Raw genomic sequence first — 21,657 nt, forward strand, 5'->3', positions numbered from 1 at the left:
CTGCAGAAAACCTTCCAAAAAAATTGATATTTTTTGTTTTCTCCCCTTCTAACTCAGACCAAAACATAACCTCTGCCTTTGCCACCTCAGCAAACCAAGAGAGCGATGGCAGGCAGAACACCAGGTGAACAGCTTCTCAGATAGTTCTCAGCTCTCCCCAGGAAGCTGCACTTGGAATTTGCTCTCTTTCCTACCTTCCCCAGCTGCAAGACATCGATGTCAGCTGTACCATTGATGATGGAGAGGTGCACGAGTTGTGCAGAACTGCTTGATGACAGCTGGGCAGCATGTGTCAAAGATCCTTCAACTCTCATGAGGACATCTCCCCACCTTTACAGGCAGATGCAAAGCAGCTTTGGGAGGCAGGTAGCAGAGGTTAACACACTTCTGTGCTCAAGGTAACAACATGAGTAAGTGCAGCATGATTACACAGTTTTGAGATCCACAGTAAAGGCAAGGAGAGCTTGCATCAGCTTGTAGATACTTCTAAAGGGGACTATGGGTATGTTTGTTCATTTGTGTCCTCCTGTGTGAGCCACATGTTCTTGGCACCACACACTTGCATAACTGGAGCTTCTATTTTTCCACCCAATTAAGTGTTTGCATGTACAACACAGATAACTGCAGAGGCAGACGTACACTTAATTATCCATTTGGCATTAGCAAACGTGCTGTCTCTGTATAGCTGCATACATTTGCAGTCAGTTACTGCTTAAAATATTCTCCTCTGTATCCTCACCACAGGAAAGATGCAACATGATTATTAGGAAAAAAAATTATATTTTGGTAATACTTTACAGAGTTACAGGAGATCTTTCTTCAGTCAATTTTGCACATCTTTTAGCCTAGCCAAAAGACCTACTGGGAAAATTGCCTTTCAGACCAGGAAAATAGAAGCTGTCATGCTTCAGAAGAAAAGCTAGCTACCAGCTGTGAATATGAATGCATATTTCCTAGAGCTTTTCTGCTACAAAGTTGAGCATTAAAGGTGTTATGATATTTCCTTTGAATAAGATTTTCATCAAATTAAAGTGATCACAACTGTATGTAGTTAACTGTCATATACTCAACTATTCAACTGTCAGCCATGGATGCAGAGACAAGCCTGCACTACAATAAGAGGCCTTAGTCTAAGAACTTTATAATGAGCTTTGCAGCACTGAAGGTCCACTAGCTCTATACCAGAATTTCATCATCTCAAACTAAAAATGGGCCTTTCCAGTAACCTGGATCCAGATTAACTCTCCTTCCCATTTGTTAAAAAGAACATCTGCATCTATATTTACAGTAAGCCAAGGTTTGTGTAGATGTCATCGTACAACTAGTGTTGAAGGACATTAACTTCAAACAGAGACTTTTGACTCCCATAGTTCTTGGTTGTCCTACCAAGCTTGTTCTTCACCAATATGATGAGTCCTCATACCTCAAAATGACTGTCCTAGACCTCTCAGTAATGCAAGGATTGCAGTTGCCATTTTGCTAGGGATGCAAAATGTTCTCTGGAGACCAGCTGTGAAGTTAGGCAGCTGTAAGAGAGTCAGTACCATCTTAGAAGGTAATTAGTATGCCAGAAAAGATACAAGACCATAAAGCAGGATCCTGCCTTAAGCTTATTTGATCTGGGCTTGAACTTCACAACCCTGGAGCAACATAAGCATATTCCTCTTTCTATCGCAATTTTCTTCATTTTCCTCCAAATTCAAAATGTCCTTTCTGTAGGGCTTTTCACACATCTAACTACACTCTTGATGAGGTCTTCGGACTACATCACGTGCTTATCAATGCCTTTGTTTTCTTCTGAAAGGCCAGTAAAAACAAACAAAAAATATTTTGAGATAACATGTCCTAAGTGCTAAATCCCAGGATGTCTGCTAATTACATTAGAGCCTCTTGAGATAGAGCCCACTGAGGAGAGGACAGCATCTGCTGCTGACTTGGGTCAAACTCAAGAAAACTTTTGAGAGCTGCTTGTTAATGACTCACTTCCTTCCATCAAAAGGAGGAATTGTAATTCAATTTTTAAAGAAAACAACTCCTAAAAGAATTTGTGCTACCAATGACATGACTCTCAGGTCAAAAATTTAAGGAAGATAGAATACCAGAGCTGCCAGACAAGAGCTCATCCAGACCATTAGAGAAAAATCAGATGCTTCCAAGATCATGGGGAAAACAATGAACCCAGCAACATATCCTGTTTTACATGAGTTTGATTAAGAAGATACCCTGACTCACCGATTCTGAAGTCTGTAAATCTTGGTATACCAGGAAAATCCTACAGAATACCCAAGTTGGTGTCAATATTGAAAACAAGGCTGTGGCAGGTCATCAACCTGCAATCAACAAATACAGCTGATGTTTTCAAAAATGTTTTCAACACAAGAAGAAAAGCTCACATACTACCCAGTAAGCCATAGATCCTAAAACTTTCCTTCATTTGCAGCCATGTCTCAGCTGTAATGCAAAGCAAAGAGCATTGTGTTAGTAGAGGAAATGTTAACACTTCAACTATTTAATAAAAAATAGCAGCAAAGCAGGAAATGGTGAATGATAATTGGTGTATGAACTAATTTAGGCTACACGTTAAAATAAAGTCCCTAACTGGAGATCCTACTAGGAGAAACCAGAGGGGAAAAAAAAATTACAGTGATTTGATAAGTTTACAACCAAGATTGTATAAGACTGTTGTCTCTGTCAGCTGGAGGTAAGTTCTGCTGAAGCACTTCCAGTTCTGTGAACTGTGTTCCTGTGGACCAGATTTCCCAGAGGAATGCAGCTCACCTCTCCTACTGATGCCACCCAAAGCCATGTGTGCTTCAAGCTCTTTGATAGGTGTGAGCTGCACAACTTCTCTCTTACTGATGCATCACTTCTTTGAACTGTATCCTGCCACTGGCTATGAAGGAAGCCAAGGAAACTAGACTCTTAATCTATGCATATCAGTTTGCAGTTTACAAATACATGCTGTGAAGGTTCTTCCCCGCTACCAACCTCATATAGGGCTCGAATTTCCCACTGCCACTTTGTTGTCATAAACGTTCAATGACATGCAGTGATGGTAAAGACATCCTTCCTGGAATAAGGACCTAAGAATCTCTGTGAGGATCTATACCTCAGAAACTGCTTCCTAGTTTTCTGCTCTTAGTTTCAGGCAGATCCATTTCAACCACAGCCCCACATTGCTTTAGCCTTTGCTTGTTCTGATGAGCCAGAATATAAAAAGCTTTTGTTCTTTGACATTATATCCAAGAGCAAAATTACAAGAGTGTAATAGTAGTAATGAAAATTTCATCACAACCTACCATGGAAAGATGAGATCAAACACAAGACGATAATCCTCGTAGTATAGTAATGGAAAAGACCAGTAGTGTCATAGAGTGTTTAAAAAGATAACTGGAGCAAGCTTATTATTAATGCATAGTTTTATTGCTTATCAAATTGTAGCTGGATTATTACCCTGGTGTCACTGTCAATACAGTGTCCAGCAACCAAATATCTGCTGTGACTGGTGCAGTATGAAAAAGGGGCACAAAGACAGTCCTTTCCCCAAACAACTCACAACAAACATGTCAAACAAAAGATCAGAAGGAGATTATGATGTAAAAGTATGGAAACAAGTAGGAACATGACACAAATGATAGTTTAAGGAAATTATCTCTGCTGTTCTTTGAAGTTCTCCTGGATGAAAGGAGAGTGACAAGAAAAGGGTGTTTTTGAATGTGTGACTGTCAAAGATTTTCTCAGGAAATATGAGTAGAAATAGAAAGTGATAAAAAGAGAATGCAGAAGACTTCCTCAGCACTGGTAGGACATATGCTGAAGGACATGTTGAAGGGACTATAGAAGGACTCTGGAGACATAACTCTAGAGTCATTTTAAAAGATCTTTTTCAGTGGCACCAAGGAGGGTGATGTCCACCTACACATGTGTTCATAAACCACCATGGAGTCAGGAACTGCTGCTGAGACCCATAGAAGGTGAGCTGTCATAGCTGGGACACCTGTCCTCATGGCTAGAAAGAAAAAGCATCCTAGGATGTTAGCGGAGACTCTCCAGTACCTTAAATACCACTTGGGATACACTTCAGGTCCTCTTGGTAGGGCTTTAACTTGGACCAGTCCTGAATCCAGGGCAAACCCAAGGAGCCAAGTTGATTTTCCTTGGTCAAAGCAGTGTCCTGTCAAGTTCAGTTACACAACCAAAGAGTTCATCAGACAGAGAGGAGAATTAATATGGATTGTTGGTCTGGACAAGATCTTTTGATATGCTCCGGTTCAGTAGGATTTGGAAGTGACACCATCATCGCTTTCCTATCTCAGGTTTACATCACAGTCTGATGCTGTGCAGAAGAAACAACAGCATGCTCAGAAAGAGCCCACATCTTTCATGCTGAGGGAACTGCTGAAAATAAGAGTTAAAACATCAGAAACATCTGGACCTAATCCATAAGCAAACTTTCCCTTCAAATTGAACTTGGATTAAAAGAATAGAGGGTGGGGAGGGAAGCTATAAACCCTCCTGTCATGTGACAAGTGAGGGTTGTTCTCATTAAGGTGATGCTGTGCTTTCAATTAGATAGTTGCTTCATTTGGCTCTAAAGTGTCAAGTAAAATGAATACAACATTTAATACTCAATGGTAATCTTGGGAGTTGAATTATGGGGTTTCTTTTGCATTCTTCAAAGGCCACACACTGCTCTGATGGAAGTGGGATGGTCCCTTTGCTACCAGTCTGAGTTATCTCTCTAGTTTCTGTGCTTGTATCTTGTCCTACTGTCTCTCTTTCCTTTCTTTACTTAGGAAGAATTTTCTTAACAAAGGCTTTTTTAACTTTTCTATTGTTGCACTACACTTGATTACTCCAAGAAAGCCTAGTGTAGGACAGGCAACCAAGTGTCTAACTATCTGCCTATCTAGAGATGCAAACATTTGTTTACAGAGATTAAGAGGGATGTAATTTCAACATGTGTACACACATACATTCATACTGTGACACCAACAAGATCCAATATTGTCACTGTAGTGAACCACAGCTGTGCCCACCCCATATATTCCTTCTGTGTCTCAAAGGAGCATTCACCTACATTTTTCTCCATTACACCTTTCTCAAACATGAGTCTTGTCTTTCTGCGTGTTCCCAGAGGAAGTCAAATACCGGTTTCTTTCCCCACACTCTCTCAGTCACTACATGAATTCACGCTTTACAACCTTCACCATTTTGTAAAGATGTCTCCATTCATTTAATGAGAGCTGGCATTTTGTTTTTCATCTCCATATAACATTCCCAGCCACCAAAGTGGAATGTCATGACTGACCCGGAGATCGTAACATCCAGGTTTTGCTGTGGGATTTCTGGTGCCATTGTCTTCTTGTTGCATTGCTCGGTGCTATGAGAATATGTGGCTGAGTATGGACCTGTCAGTACATTGGTCCCACAGAGAGGACTCCTGGATGCATTCGGGTGTGACCTCCACTGAGCTCCAAACCTCCCCAAGGAGCCATGGTTTGGTCTTTACACGTGCCTTCTGCTTTGTTTTCTTCTTGTGATATTTGTTACCCAGCTTCTTAAGGACACCCTTGAAGCTGAGTTTCTCATTGCTCTTCCAGTGCTTCATAAACATAAAACCACGTTTAATAAGTACTATCTGTTGAACTGTAGGGCTCATGGGATTACACAGCATAGACCGACGCAATCAAAGAAACACAGACCTTCCTAAATGGTTTATTAAGCACAAAAAAAAAGTGCCTGGAAGGCAGAACACAGTGAGCCAAAGCCTTCCCTCCTGCCCAAGTCTCAGCTTTGTCTTTTTTCCTCACCAGAGACCCCATGGTCAGTGGCCCTTCTGCGTGGCCCCCAGAGACATCTGGTGACTGAACCACATACTGCTGGCAAGAGCAAGATTGCGTTGGGCTGCTTGGGTAAACCATGCTCTTCTTATTTTCTGTAGATATTTACTAAATCGAAATATTTTTATAATAAATAAGAAGAACTGAAGCCTCTCCTTCCAGTGGCACATCAGGATGCTCTTTCACTGTTTATCTTGGCTGAGCACAGGAAGCTGTGTTGTAAGGAAGCATTGCTCAGCCTGATGCAGATACAGCTTGTTAGTACGTTGTATTTACCCAAGATGTCTGGAGAGGATTCAGGGTAATCTGCAGAAGTTCAGCCAGATAGATGCATTCCTTTGGGCTGGTATGAATCATGGAGCACTGAACTGCTGGGGGAAAGAAAGAGATTAAATAATTTACAGTAAAAGCTGTTCTGGTCTTTGTAGCCATGTGCACATGCAGACATGCCTCATCTCAAAGCACCAGAGAGGACTTGCAAGCTCTTCGAAGATTGTGAGAGCTCTGACTATGGCAGGTCCTGAGGAGATCATGGTGCTCATCAGGGTTCAACAGGACTAAATGTTTCCAGTTGAATCACAAGATCAGGACTGAAGGATACTGCGGGCACAGACACAGAAGCACGTTCCCCTGATTCAGCGGTAAATTAGCTTAGTTACGGTAGCTGAGGTAGGCTATACTCACCCAGCAAAAGTGAGTTATTGCCATCTAGCTTAACATGCAGTGGAAGGAGTTTAAGATAAGTTGCATTCTTTCACATTAGCCGTGGGCTGAGAGCGCACACCCTGACAGTTACTACATCTCAGCTGATGCTCAAACCTAAACAGGATTTGAGTGGAACATAAGTTGCCCATAGATCTTCTAGCAACCCAAAGATTCCAGATACCAGCTGTCGGGAGAAATGGTTACTCTCCATGTGCTTATCAACTCCATCTTGTATACACTGTCACAGATGCCTGAGATCACTCAAACTCATGCAAGCAATGCAGATCCATGGCACACACACAGCAGGTCCAGGAATTTGCAGCAGACCTACGTATCCCAGAATGGCTAGTGCATCAGGACCTGAATTAGATGGATGTTGTTGCTATTGACTTGTTCGCCACTTTTGCTTACACAAAAGAATTTACCGAGTCAGCATACATGCAGTTTAGTATTCTAGCTCTGACTCAGCTCTCAATGCTTGAAAGACCTAAAGCCACAGTGGAGACAGAAAGGAGAAAAACCTACAGAGGTCTGATTTCTAACATGTAGAAAGAGTATGATAAATCCTGAAGCTCTAGGTTTAATATCCCTCTCAAAATGCTTTTTATCATTAATGATAACTGGATAATCTGGATGCGTATATAAATTTACGACCTGGCCAGTGACCAGAGGAGCAGAGGCAAGAGAAGATGAAAAATAAGGAGGGAGAAATATTGAACAGATTTTTTTTTTTAATCTCAACACTTTTGACAGAAGCATGAAGATGGTTTTCATTTCATCCCAATTAGCTCAGCCTACCCTAGTTATGGAAAACTGGAAGCCACCCAAGTTTTTACCACAAGAATAATTCAGTAACATTAAGAAGTATTTTTATTAATATCTTTTGTGTCTGTGTGTGTGTAACGTCTGGGCACAGGTAAGCGTTAACAATCATTAATGTTTGCTTCTCTGCTGAAATAACTTAAACCACACTCAATGTGGCCAAACAACCTGACCTCACTTTTCTATCCCCACCCCAGTTTTGATATAAACAAGGTCATTATCACTGCCAGCAACTCAGAAAAACAAATCAAAACAGAAATGTAGGGAATAGATTAAAAACCACCTCCCTTTCATAACTTGAAGCCACAAGAGTCTAAAGTAAGCTCATAAATAAGTCCCTGGGGACCATTTTGATCTGTTCAAGTAACACAATGGTTTTGCGGTGACTTGTAGCTCTGTCCGGGTATCTTGTTTACCAGGAGATGGCTCTTTTCCTATTCAACAGGGCTAAGAATGGAAAGGAAATAATCCACATAGAAAAAGAAGTGTGCTTTCAGCTGTCAAGTCCCCTACAGGCAAGAGGATCTGGGTCCATCACCTGAACAGCATGGCTCAGAGGTATGGCCGAGGGCACATCACTGAAGGTACCTGGCCAGCAGTGATGCTTTACAGAAGAAAGGACACTCCCTGTTGGTAGCTAACTCTCTTGTGAGAGTTTTGAGTAAGAACCTCCAAACCAATCCTGTAAATTACATTATGACTCCCTAAGCATCCATTAGAAATATCTTCTTCTGAAGACTGAATGAAGGGGACAAGAAAAACAGGTGGGACTATTCCCACTTTTAAAATTTACTTGCCTAATTTAAATGTTCAAATTCAGGAGCTATTCCTCTTTATATTTAATGGAAACAGCAGTAGACTAATTCAAGATAAAGCTTAACTTAGAGCTCTAATTCCCATTTACAAAAGTGTCCATCTTTTGGCTGACTGTGCCTTTTAAGCTTAAAGGAGGTAGTCTGTATTCCCCACAGGGTAAAATACTGTCATTACCCTCCATAAAGATGGTCTTCATTATGCACGTTAAGACTTCAGTGAGACACACAATCTTCAGTGGCATTGCCACCAAATGTTTTGACCTTATAAAAATTACCAACTTTAATTATATGACAGTGTGTACCTTCCTTATTATTTTAACTTGCATTGGGACACTAGGAGAAGGAATTTAATCACAGGGATTTAATCATATATTCAATTAGTTTTCAAGAAGTCATAGTAATAGTAGAAGTCATAACAATCCCAGCAGGTTTCGTAGCATAGTGTCATAAGCATAATACTAATTCTCTGAGATACTGTGGGAATTGACCTTCATGTGGTAGCTTCTCATGACAGCATTGTCAAGTGGGAATGATGACACTCTCAGGAGGACCATACACTTTTCAGAAAGTGTATTTGCATCTTTAACATTAACGCAAATGCAGATTTGGCTGCATGGTTGAGGCTAATGACAGTGTTCATTTATTTAGTCCAGCTGGCAAAGGATTAATCGTATTGCTACAATTTGAACGCATTTGAACCCTCATCACCCCAGACTGTCCCACCTGCATTCAGGAGTCCATTTTGTCTCCCACATGTCCTCTCCCAAATTTGTCAGCTCCACATTAATATCTCAAATGGCACTGGACAAACTGTCCCCCTAAAATAGGTTGGATGAAATGTGCCTCTTTCTCTTTAGTGATTTTAAACAAACTTCAGCTGGAGACTTTGGGTTCCTCTGCTTTTAGCCAGAAGATTGTGGGGAATAAAGCTTCAGTTTAGAAGTTGAGCACCACAGATGATAGCATAAATGCTTTGAATAGATATTTTCATAGAGAAACTCTTTAAAGTAGATGCCCATCTAATAGTCTGTGCCTGCGTATAACAAAAATGCTGCCCGTCTCTAGTGGTTCAGCAGCTAAGTTCTCCTAAGTTCACCTGCACAGTGATTTCTTCCCTTCAGCATCTAGATAAACCTCTTAACTTGGGGACGTCTAAGCTAAGCAGTATTTTCCAGTGGTTGGAGAACGCATGCAGAAGACGTTGACTTCCTGAAGCCTTTCAGGCACACAGACACAATTCGTACCTCTCCCAAAGGAGTGTGAAGAATCAGTCACTGAGTTATTACACAGACCTGGTGTTGGGGCCCCTGAACCCATGCACTGGACTTCAGAGCAGGGGCAGAGCAGACTCTGCTTCCTACCACTTATTTGTACAGAACAAGCACAATTTGCCCAGCAGGAATGTTTGTGTAGATGGTCATTTTACAGATAAACAAATGATTTGGGGTTCTCCCCTTGTGTCCACAGCTGAATACATGAACTATAGGTCTGTGAAGCTTTCAGTTTGGCCTGGGCTTCTTTAAGATGAAAACAAGATATACACAATAACTGGAACATGACAGTGACAGCATCATTCCAAAATAAACATCTTAGCAAAAGAGCCGGTAGTCAATCATTATGCCATAAACCACAGTCAAATAAAAGGGAGAGACAAAGCAGTGGAAGTGTTTCCTTCCAAACCTCCCTTACTTTCTAGTAGTTCCTTTGCCTTGTGATCGCCTGGCCATGATTTTCCCTTCTACTCACAAGCCCTCAGAAGAACCTTTGAGGAAGCCCTGCAGTCTTTGAGGAGTGATGACACAGGTTTGGTGTGTGAGAACATTGTCCTCATCTCTCTGCTAGTCAGCTTCTCCACTTTCTTCTTTTTCTCTATGTTTCAAGCACAGAATTGATTATGCAAAAATACATATTATTATTATCATCATCATCATCATCATCATCCTTCCTAAATCCTTGCACAGGACCTCTCCATTCCCCCTTGCAAGTGGGCTCATTAGCTTGCACACAACTGGGTGGTGGCCTCTGGCTACAAGACCTCCTAACCACCATGTACTGTGTTCGTAAACAAAGCTCACCGGATGTTCAGCATCCAGTTTGAATGAAACTCTGGCAAGTCTGTGAGCGCTAAATGTTGAAGTGAACTTCCATAAAGCTGGTCATATAATAAATTTCCATGAATTACTGTTGTAAACTGCTATAAATTGCTCTGCGGCAGATTCCAAGCAATGTTTTTACTGTCTTTTCACTAAAACTGCAGTAAAACCTTAGAAAGAAGAACCAAATAAGATGTGCTCTGCCTCCAGACTTTGCAGCCTTGCAAGCTGACCTTCAGTCACATAGTGCAAAAAGTGAACCCGCTGTTTGCAACATTGATCACGGGAGTTTGTGTTAATCCCCTACACAAATAGGAAAAATTCCCTGGTTGTTTTAGAAAGTCAAGATCTTTCTCTGAAGAAAGTGGAAAAAATAGTCAGTTGTTTTAAAAATGCAAAGACCTTGACTTTAGACAGCAGTTGTTCACCTCCAGCAGGAGCCAAGAGTTCACAGCTTCTCTGAAAGCAAGTCGAACAGCGCAATGGACTTTTACAACATCCAACTAGATTATAAAATCAGCTGTGATGTTCCTTCTCCCTTGGCTCTCCCACCCTTTGAACAACTCCAGACTCAAAGGACAGAGCAAATCTGATAGATAGAAGTCACTTCCTTCTTTTTCTCTTTTCTCTCCTCACCTTTCCCTACTTTCCTGTCCTAACCACCTCTCTCTGCCCATGAGCTTCATGGCTGTGTACCACAGCTAGCATGGCATCCCCCATCTACCCTACCAGGATGTCTTCTCCTCCAGAACAGTAAACCAGAAACTTCAGCTTCCAATTTACTCCAATAACAAAATTAGCCTTTTATTACCGGTAACTTTCACTTTGAAGTGCTTCTGCATGCTACAGGCTAATGGATGGGGTATCCTGCACTCTGTTAACTAGGAGTGTGGTACATAGGCTTCAACACAAGAACATGCCAATTAGGCCATAACGTTACCTGTTCAGCTGCCTGGAAGTCATGTAGCTTTTAATTATGGTCCCCAAATTACTTCAGTCTTTTGTCCCAAACTATTCTATGTAATGTCCTCAAAGCAAAGCACGTAAGAGTTAAGCATGGTGATAGGTAACTTTGAGACACTGATGTCCTTTCCTGAACCTGTTATTAAATATCCAGCCCTGCAAAATTCTGAGTTCCCCCAGTTTTCACTAATATCAACAGAATCTGAGGGAATTTGGTACTTTTTTGCAAGGACTAAGCAACCATCCAGACCAGGCTCTAATATCTGGAATAGACAACCCATCCCAACTATGTGTCATAGCTTCTGATACTAAAATTTTCCTGGACAAAAAAGAGAAAATCTCAGTGCAGCCAAAACTGTGTTTATCATTTCCCTTTGCAAATTGCAGCCATACTTTGGTTATGTCTCCTGCAGCCTCTCTACCTTTTTTTTTTTTTCCCTTTGCTGGGTGACATTCAGTATCATCTGTTATAGGGAACACCATTCACTCTGGTTCTACTCATGAAACATCCTTCAGTCCCAAGTATGAGGCTAAAAAATTTTGAAAAAGCATAATCGCACACTGTCAAGGAGGAGAAGAGATAGCTAGGAGCCAGGCAGGAGAAAGGACAGAATGTGTTCCATCAGCAGGTCCCATGGCAGCTGAGATCCCTTTGAGGAACTCCACCATGTTTCATATCTTTTCCAGACAATTCATTTTTCAGGAGGTGAAGAAGGCTGCCAGGTAAAAAGGTTGTGAACACCAAAGTCCTCTGTTTATCCTCTGCAACAGAGCAAGACTTTCCCCCAACACTGTGCCCATGGGCTCCAGCCTTCTTCCAGAGGAATCATCTCTACAGGAGAAGAGCTGCATGACCTTGGGGCATGCTGCCAGCTCTTACTTCTGTGGAAGGCACTGGTCCCAAGGGACCAGACAAACATTAGCAAACTCCTTCTGTGCTGACCACGCAACAGAAACCACAAACAAGAACTAACTCTTTGTTTATCCTCATTACACATGGGACAACTGGCGTTTTCCAGGCTATCAGACAAATGAATTCCTAGAATGAATTTCATACACGAAACATTTAGACAGTAGAGTAAGTATGGACATACACATCTTTTCTTCTGCATTTCTGGGGTGGCTGGCAGGAAAACTGAAGCATTCTTCAGCTGATCAGAGAAACGTAAGGGTAGCTCATGCAGTCACTACAGATGAGTCTGCAAGTGTTAAATGGCTGGTTAGGAAAGTGTTGCAGAAAAATACTGTGAAAAAGAATACTTTTATTATTTCAGTATCTCTGCAAAAAAGAGATGACCATAGGCAATGAGTAGGAACATAACCTATCCATGAGAAGGGCTGGATCTAGCACTTAGCTCAGGTCTCGGAAAGCAGCAAACACAGGTGTAGGGATGCACTCAACAAAGACTTCAACACTGAGCACCAGCCATGCCAGGTGGATACATATTGCTCAGGAGATCTCACCACCACAACAGGACTTGTAGGTGGGGAAGGAACACAGAGTTGGGTTGTAAGTGTAGTGATCAATGACATCTTTCCTAACAGGATTGAAGATAACATATCATATATATCTTTTTCTAGGTCTTACTTATGTACACAGCCCTGTTTCAAAATTCACTGTAATCATTGGGACTTTCTCCATTGACACCATCAAGCTCCACATCCACCTCATAAAGAGCTGTAGCAAGACTGCAACCACATGGGATTATTTCTGAGTCACAGTAGTAATAGATATAATGAAAATATGTTGGCTTGTTTTAGTTGGTAAACATACAGTCTTGGCAGGCTCAGCAAGAGACCAGATGCTAAGTGGCCTGGAAACTATCCTCTCATCCTTAGAGGTGGCTACTTCAGATCAGTGTGAAGACCGAGAAGATGGCAGTGTGGCAGTGTGGGTATGTCAGCGTTCCTATTTAAAACCAAACTACTGCATTAAAAAAAAAAAAAAATACGGAGATGGAGCCAACTCCAAGTTTGCGGTAACTGCAAGGAGGTCAGCCAGGCCAGCCAGGGTGGAGAAAGGTGGGTCAGGTTAGCAGAGGGCAGACAGGTTTCCCGGTGTCCTCCCACCACCTGGCCTGGCAGCCCTGGGATACCCCTCCTGATCCTACCTTTGGCTGGATTAACTCCTCTGGCTCCAGCTGAGACAGGACATCATAGAATCATAGAATAGTTTGGGTTGGAAGGGACCTTCAAAGCTCATCTAGTCCAACCCGCTGCAATGAACAGGGACATATTCACCCAGATCAGGTTGCTCGGAGCCCCGTCTAGCTGTCCCCTGAGTCTGCTGTCTGTGTGATGTACATCTGTGTGATGGTGCATAAAACAGAAGCTGCAGACAAGAAAAAGGTGTTGGGCAGCTGGAGGATCACACCATGGCAAAGGCTCTGCCAGATGTGATTTGGCTGGAGAGGGCTGCCACCACTGCCCTTGCTGCAAATGCCCTTTGGGGATCCTGACCGAAAGGTGAATTAGTCCTCTGGTCTCCATCCTTCCTATCTGGGAACCTTATTTATATTTCTGATCTTCCTCTTAGCAGCTGTTTGTTCAAGACCTACCAGAACAGCATCCAAGGCTTGTGAATAGAAGTGTAATATACTTAAATAACAACTATAATGTCAAGAGAACCACAGCATTACGGCTGTTTTACAAAGTCATTTATACAATCTGCACTGCCCAGGGGATTTTCCCAAGCATTTGCCTGACAGCTCAGGGGCAGCCGGGCTGGTGGCTACAATTGTTGTGAAAAGGCAGCTCCATCCCAGTTAACTTTTACCGAGTGGCTCTCTGGAGGTTAACATTTTCTGTGTCTGGTTTCAGCCAACTGGTGAACGGTTAAAGGAAAATGTCAGCACACACCATTCCCCCACCAACGCACTGCTCAGCTTGGGGTGTGTCAGAAAACCCTGCTCACAGCTTCCTTTGAGATGCTGCTTCGTTTTGAGTCATTTACGGATGGACCAAGTTTATTCAGACTTCACTTGCTTTCATAAATATTGTCATGCAACAATGCATAATCCCCGTTACATGCGTGTGGTCAATAGATTGGTCAATAGGTTGTTTATTCAGACCAAATGGTTCATGTGCAATAGGATTTTCTTAGGTCTTTGGTTGTCCCTTGCATGCAAAAATAGCAGTACACATCGTGCCAGTTTTGTTTCTTTTTTTTCCTCTGTAAATAGCAATGGCATCAAGAAGAGCAAAAACAAGGTCCTTTTTAAACATCTCATCTGCATACGAAGCATATATTCCTAGTGACTAGATACCTAATAGTGAATATTTATACTCACCATCTTTCTAAAAGGCTAGCATATAGCAAGTCACAATTTGTAAAGTAAATACAGAAGAATATGGTAATCCAGCTCCTTTCCTGTGACAGACTGCATGTGAGAGGAAATATGAGTTTAGCTAGATCCTGAGATTTCAAGATGCTTTTACAATATGGAAAATTTCTCCCAACATTCTGATTTTTTATGAAAAATGTAATTTTGGGGTCACACTAAAAAACTTTCAGCAAAGATTATTTTCTATTAAAAGATATTTATCTAATGTAATTTAAAAAAAAAAAAATTGTCCACTCTATTTGAAAGCTCAAAAACAAGATCAAGGCCTCTTCTTTAAGACACCACACAAACATGACAGCGGAAAACTCATGGTCCAAGGGGGTGGTAATCTGAAAGAAGTAAATAGATAAGAAAGAAGCACCAGGACCATTTTCTGATAAAGAACTAAGATGCAACAGGGTTAATTCACTTACACGAGGTCACTCTGGAGAGACAAGCGCTAAACCTCAGTCTCCTGACTCCAAGGCCAATGCAGTCATTGGGCCAAGGACAAGACAGTCCTTCCACACTAAAAGAAGGATTGGTTTTTTTACTGTTGGAAGATGTTCTTTCTGTCCTACTGATGTTTAAGAACTAAATGTTTTGTTAACCATTAATTTTGGATGAGTTCGCCATCTGAAATCTTATAGTATTTACAGTAGCTTTTGGAGATTTCCCTTGTTGGACCATTCATACAAGTAGATATATCTTATTCCTTCCTTGGCTTCTTTCTGTGTTTGTTTTGGCTACCAATACATTCTGCTTACAAGAAGAATAAGGGAAATCTTTCCAAAAAATTAGCACACTTACTGATGAGAGAGTTGAAAACATATCATGCCCTTGCAAAGAGTGAGTGACAAGGAGGATTCTTCTTTATAATTATTTTTCCTGAGCTCAGAGGAAGCAAAATATTTGAAAGAAAGAAAAAATGTGTGTTTACCATTCCCTAAATTTGGCAAATTTGAAACAGGAGAGGGCTGCACGCACTTGTGTAAAGTGCCAGCCTCAGGGGCAGTACCAAAACTCATTCAATACTTGAAAAAAAGACTTTCTTTAGTTGGAGGCCAAACACAACAGCAATGAGTTTCCCCACACACACACTCATTTTGCTTTCATCTGACAAACATAAGTCAGTGAATTTGCATTCTAACTATTTTTTTAGGAAAGTCGGTACTTCTTTTTACTTTGCTTATGGCAAAACACAGGAAAATATCCAGTGGACGAAGGTCTACACAACTCCAAAGTCCTACTTAAAGTAAAATTAATTTGTAGCCTGTATAGGCTTCATGTTGGATTTTTGGTTTATCCATTTTCTCCTTTTATGTCCATGGACATTATGACATGTTGGAAGCTGAACTGGGACCTTATTTAGAAGATCTATTTCATCTCTTTTCCATTGGATATTTATTTTGTCCCACCAGAGATCCTGGGGTGTCTGACACCATCACTTGTCTCCAAGTCAGCAATGCACACCAGCTACAGTAGCTGGTTCATGAACATGTTGCCTTTGTAACCCAGAAGGCTGAAGGTAACGGCCGAATAGGGTCTGCCCCACAAAATTGCCAGCTGCCTTTTCAATTGTTTTATTAAATACACTGGGTCAAAACTGCATTTTGTTGGTAACAATCTGGAGACTTTGAGATGACCCAGCCTCTTGAGATGAGGTTGCAACAAGAGGCTGAGACATGAATACACACAGAGTGATTCCCACCATCAGATGTCCCCTCACCCACAGAGCTACCGATGTCCTACTGTGTCTTATACCTGGCTACAGGATCTGGGCCATAGAAAATCTTCCTCCTTTCTTCATCCTGACAGTTGAGGTCTTACAACAGGACAAAACAGTCACTGGTGAGTTCTATACAGCCTGTAAAGAATGCTCTTGGTTCATCTCCCTTCCGCATTCAAGTGGTTTCAGAGGTATCAAAGCTGGATAACAGTAGACAAAGGTCTAAGCTTCTTCAGGCATCTCCTCTGAAATGCCTCAACACTCACCCACCTCTCTGCACAGCGTGTGGCTCTAGGTGCACTGCCTCTAAAGACAGCAAATCTGTTATTGACGTCAACTTCCAGGCAGCCTTTAAATGACACTGAAGAAAAAAACATCCAATGCTTGTGGTCTAGTGTTTACCAAGGTTTGCCCTTGAGTCCTTGACTTATTCCCACAGTAGTTCGGTTTTCTATGCAGTTGCCTATCCCAAGTATTATACAGCTCCAGTGCTGCTTTGCTCCTTGGGACAAATAAGATGAGATGGGGTCAGCCTAGGATGGAAAAGGGACAAAACAGACCTATTTTCAATCAGTGGAAATGTTGCCACTGTCCTTACATGCAAAGTGGACCTAGAGAACCCCTTCCTTTTCTCAAGGTTGGGTATAGGACTGACAAGCCCAGAAGTTCAGGGTCAGGTTAGGTGGGATCAATCCCTCCGTGAGGCATTAGCCATCCCTTCCTATTTTTGTTTTCAGTCTATAAGAGGCCAGTCATAACTTTTTTTCATACTCTAACTATTAAAGTTATCAGTGTAATATTCCAACCAGAAACAGACTCCTTTAACAGTGCTTTTAATTAATTTCAGGATCTTTAATTCAAGTCCATATGAATGGTATGTAGAGTCTGATCCTCAAATGCCCATGTGTATTAATTAAGTTCTTATTTTAATAAAAAGAATCCTCATTTAAGCTATGGGAAATTGCAGAGTGTGCATGAACATGATCCTTGTATCCACGCTGCTTTTTCAAGTACATTTACCTTGCACACACACTCATCCAAAATGAAGTTAATGGCCCTGGTTTACCCCTCAGGACTCTGCAGATGGCAGAGACTAGTCATAACCAATTTCTTTGAGAAAGTACTAGGGGAGCATAAAAGACAGGTCTCCTGAAAAGGATAAAAAGGAGGATAAAAATATAATTAAGGTAAATGGTGTTATTCTGTGCTGCAGAATGAGAGTAAGAGAACAAAAGTGGAAATAGCTCCGATGTTTCTAGAGTACCTTGATCCCACACTGGATTATTCCACAGAAAGAAAGATTCAAAAAGGAAAAAATGTATTTCAATCCAGAGGAAATTCCTAGAGTAGAGAGCATGGATCCTGAAATACTGGTGGGATGACAACTGCACTTATCAGCACATCATTTGGCTTTAGACTCCCACAGTTTTTGAAAAAGGGAAGGGGGTATTTTCCATCTCATCGTGACAAGTGTTAAGTTAAAATCAATGGGTTTATAAAAAATAAGCACACGTAAAACACTTCTTTTAAATTCCTGAGTGGTTTTTTTTTCGGTTGGGGTTTTTCTTTCCAGCCACAATTGTGAATCTTTGAGATCCCTGGAGCACTATGTAGATCTGTTGCTAAATAGATCAAAAGAACTATCTGTTTTGATGTATGCACCGATGTCTAGAGAAACAAACAGAAGGGAATTGGGTTTGAGTTCTTGACTATGGCACCCTCATACAGTCCAACTTCTTTAGTCTTCATTTCATTTTGGAAGTAGGTACTTCACAAGCAGCAAAAAGGCAGGTCCAGCTTTGAGGGAGGTAAATAGTTTGCAAAATTGCAAGCTCCACTTTTTCTTTATGTTTTATTCTTCAATTTATGAATCAAAGTCCGGGTATTTGCAATGTGGTGGTTAACCTCTGCAACCCAGCTTTATGATTGTGAATTCTGTGCTGGACCATGAATCTATCATGTTTTATTGAGAAGGAGACAGTCTTGCATTTTAAAATGTGCAACAACAATCTTTGACTTTGTCCTTTTGATTTGGGTCAGCTAGCAAAACTGGAGGAATGTTTATGATTAAGGGAACTTATAAATCAGAGAGAAAGGAGACAAATTCATTAGTTATTGGATACAGCGACTCTGAAGTTGCTTTTTTTTTCTTTTCTTTTTAAAGTTTTCAAATAAAATCTATAAGGCTCTCTAAATAAAAAAAAATATCCAGAACAGATTCACCATGTAGGTTCTTCGAGATAAACTCCATATCTGATTTAGCCACATTAACTTGAGCTGACATTTATCTTTAGGAGAAAGCCAAGGCTTGGCTTTTTTGTTTCTACACTTACCTCAAGCATCTCTCTTGTATTTGAGATCTTCTACAGAAGGTAAATAGAAATAATAAACTACACAGTGATCATATAAATCCTCTCTCCCTGTGGAAAAGTTCTCAGCAACTCCTGTACTATGCAGCCTTTAAATTTTCCAGTAAGTTTTGTTTGGCTACAACAACTCTTTCAGAAAGTCATCCAGTTTTAATTGAAGACATTGAGAAATGAAGGAATCTATCAATCTTTCCATGGTTCATTGCAACAGTTAATCAACCTCACAGTTAAAATGTGCCTTATTTCCAGTTTGGAATTGCCTTGTTCTAGCTTCCTGCCCTGGATAGGCAGCACATTCCTCCTGAAGAAAAGCAACGAATTACACACTACAGTGAAGTCCTCTTTCAACTTTTCTGATAAACTGAAATAAGTAATTGGAGTTCACTGAGGGGCTCACTGCACAGCATTTCCTGCTGTCATCAAATCATTTGAGTTTTGGTTTTGGTTTTGGGTTTTTCCTGCACTTGCTCCAATGTTTCAGGAAGATTTTGAAAGGGCAAACACAAGAGCTGGATGAGTTTCTCTCCCAGGCTGGGATGGAAATGTAGAATTCCCTGGTGCCATGTGGAAGTTGGGTTATTTTCCAGTGTCACTGTCTCTTTTCCCTTCCCATGCCATGTCTGAAGGCGGGGCCCATCCTCTGCAAATATTGACGTTGGGTTTCTGCTCTCCATGGCATGGATTTTCCTTAATCTGTGTTGCGAATGATCCCAGCTCTCCACTTTTCCTTGGAGTTTGTGAGACGTAGTCTCAACAAATCGCAGATGAATGACCTTAGCATAACCTGTTTCCCTCTGTTTTTTTAAGCACCACAATAGCTGTTTCTCTGGCATAACACTTTGAAAACCTTAGAGATGAGGACAGTCTCTGCTATCGTACTGTGGTGTTTTCTGTAAATAGGACTCGCTATTTTTGCAGCACTCAGGAGCCTCAGCCAAGCGCCAAACCTCCACCTTCTCTCTTTGGGTTGGTGCAGTTGTTTGAGATGGAGATGGGGGCTGAGGAGACTGAGTCTGTAGTGGAAGCTCTTCCCTGACTCGAGAGTACCCCACATCTGGAAAAAGGAAAACATAACTTGGCTGGTTATTTCCAAAGATGTTCCTCAGCAGCAGATACTTCCTACACAGCCACTGGGACTGCCAAGGTGGGATGAATCCTCCCGTCTCACCAGCTTTAGGTGTGTTTATGGTAGATGGCAACATCTGAGCTAGCCCCTTTAGAAGATGTCTGTTTAGTCAGTGGACAAAGAGGTATTTTTAGGGCATAGTTCATCAGGTCTTTATTGAACATTTCTTTCAGGATAATATGAATCACATCTTGTAAAAGATTCCTTATGTCCTTTGACTATGAAGAATATTTCTGGACATTAACTCAGACATAAACCCCTTTACAGTCAGGCATGGTTAACTCGCAAACTTCAACAGCCCTAGATGAGCAAGTAATTTTTATTTTTTATTTTCACTGAGAAATAGATTATTTATTAAGAAGATTTCTTTGTTTGAACACAGTAGTAGGCATAGGTGTCTTCGCAAGTGCTAACAGTGGTGGGAGAAGAGGGAAAGAAACCTTCAAACCTGTGCTGTATCCAAACACAGGAGTTCCCTGTCATATCTTGGGCATGTCTTAACAGAGTATCATGTTTTAGGGCTTACATGGACTCGGGTATTGGAACATATGTTACAGCTTTGTAAAGGGTAATTTGATATGGTGTCAACCCTGTGTTATCATGTGTCTCACTGGCATGTTAAGCCTCAATCATGTAGAGCTATTGAGGAGAGAGACAAAACCAATATAGCTGTACAGTGATGAAGGTACCAAGCCAGAAACCATGAGCCATCAACATCTACTTTACAGGGAACTAATATAGCAAAATGTGTGTGTGTGTGTGTTTGTACTCAGACATTTTAAATACTCAAAGAAAACTGGACATTATGCCTATTAAAACCACAATCAGGAGGAAAAAAAATATATATATTGTCATAGCTTTTACATTACTCACTTGGGGACAGAAACTGAGAGAACCTCAGCCAGCCTTTGCTGTCTGGAGCGAAAGCTGCTGGCTCTGGGTTCACTGTAAAGTCACTTCTGCTGCTTGTGTACAGCAAGGCTGAGAACATGGTCAATGGCTCAGGGGAGGCAGAAATTGGTTTTCCATCCAACTGCCCCCTGGCAAAGGCATTTGACACAGTCTGGGCTGGGAATTAGGCTGTACCTACTGCAGAAAATAAAGTTGACAAATAACCTTCTGCCTCTGCTGGGGAAGCACAGGAAAGGATCCTCTCCCTGGTCGAGAAAGGAAACAGGTAGGATGTAGCACAGCGCAGAAAACAGGGATCACTAGGAATCCCTCAACATGCAAGGTTTGGCACACTCCTGCCAAAAGCCTATATCACAAGTTGAGGGGGCTGATAGGAGAGCAGCCCAGATGGGTATGTCTTCCTTTGGGAATGGAGGAAACCAGTAACAACTGTCTGTGTAGACAGACAGACCCCAGTAACATAATTCTCCAGATTGGTGTGTACCTAGGAAGCACCCTGCACTGTACCTTACCTTGGTACAGTGCCTTCGATTCACCTGTTTGGCATTCACTCACTCTAATACTGAGTTGGGGGAGGCTTAGATTGGGTATGAGGAAAAATTTCTTCATGGAAAGGGTTGTTAAGCACTGCAACAGGCTGCCCAGGGAAGTGGTGGAGTCACCGTTAAGATGTATAGATGAGGTTCTTGGTGACGTGGTTTAGTGCCAGAGTTGAGTTAATGGTTGGACTCAATGATCTTGAGGTCCTCTTCCAACCAAAATGATTCTGTGATTCTATGATACTAATATTAAGCATGTACCACCTAGGAGTCCCCACATGTATCTGTTTCCACAATATTCAAAGGAGAAATAAAGTGTGATTTATTTTCCTAAACGGTCTGGACTTGTACAAGATGTCCTAGGGCATGGAAGACATCTGAATAAGCCTGGCATATATCACACAGAGGTGTGTCCTGC

The sequence above is a fragment of the Caloenas nicobarica genome, chromosome 4, assembly GCF_036013445.1.
Source record: "Caloenas nicobarica isolate bCalNic1 chromosome 4, bCalNic1.hap1, whole genome shotgun sequence".
Lineage (NCBI taxonomy): Eukaryota > Metazoa > Chordata > Aves > Columbiformes > Columbidae > Caloenas > Caloenas nicobarica.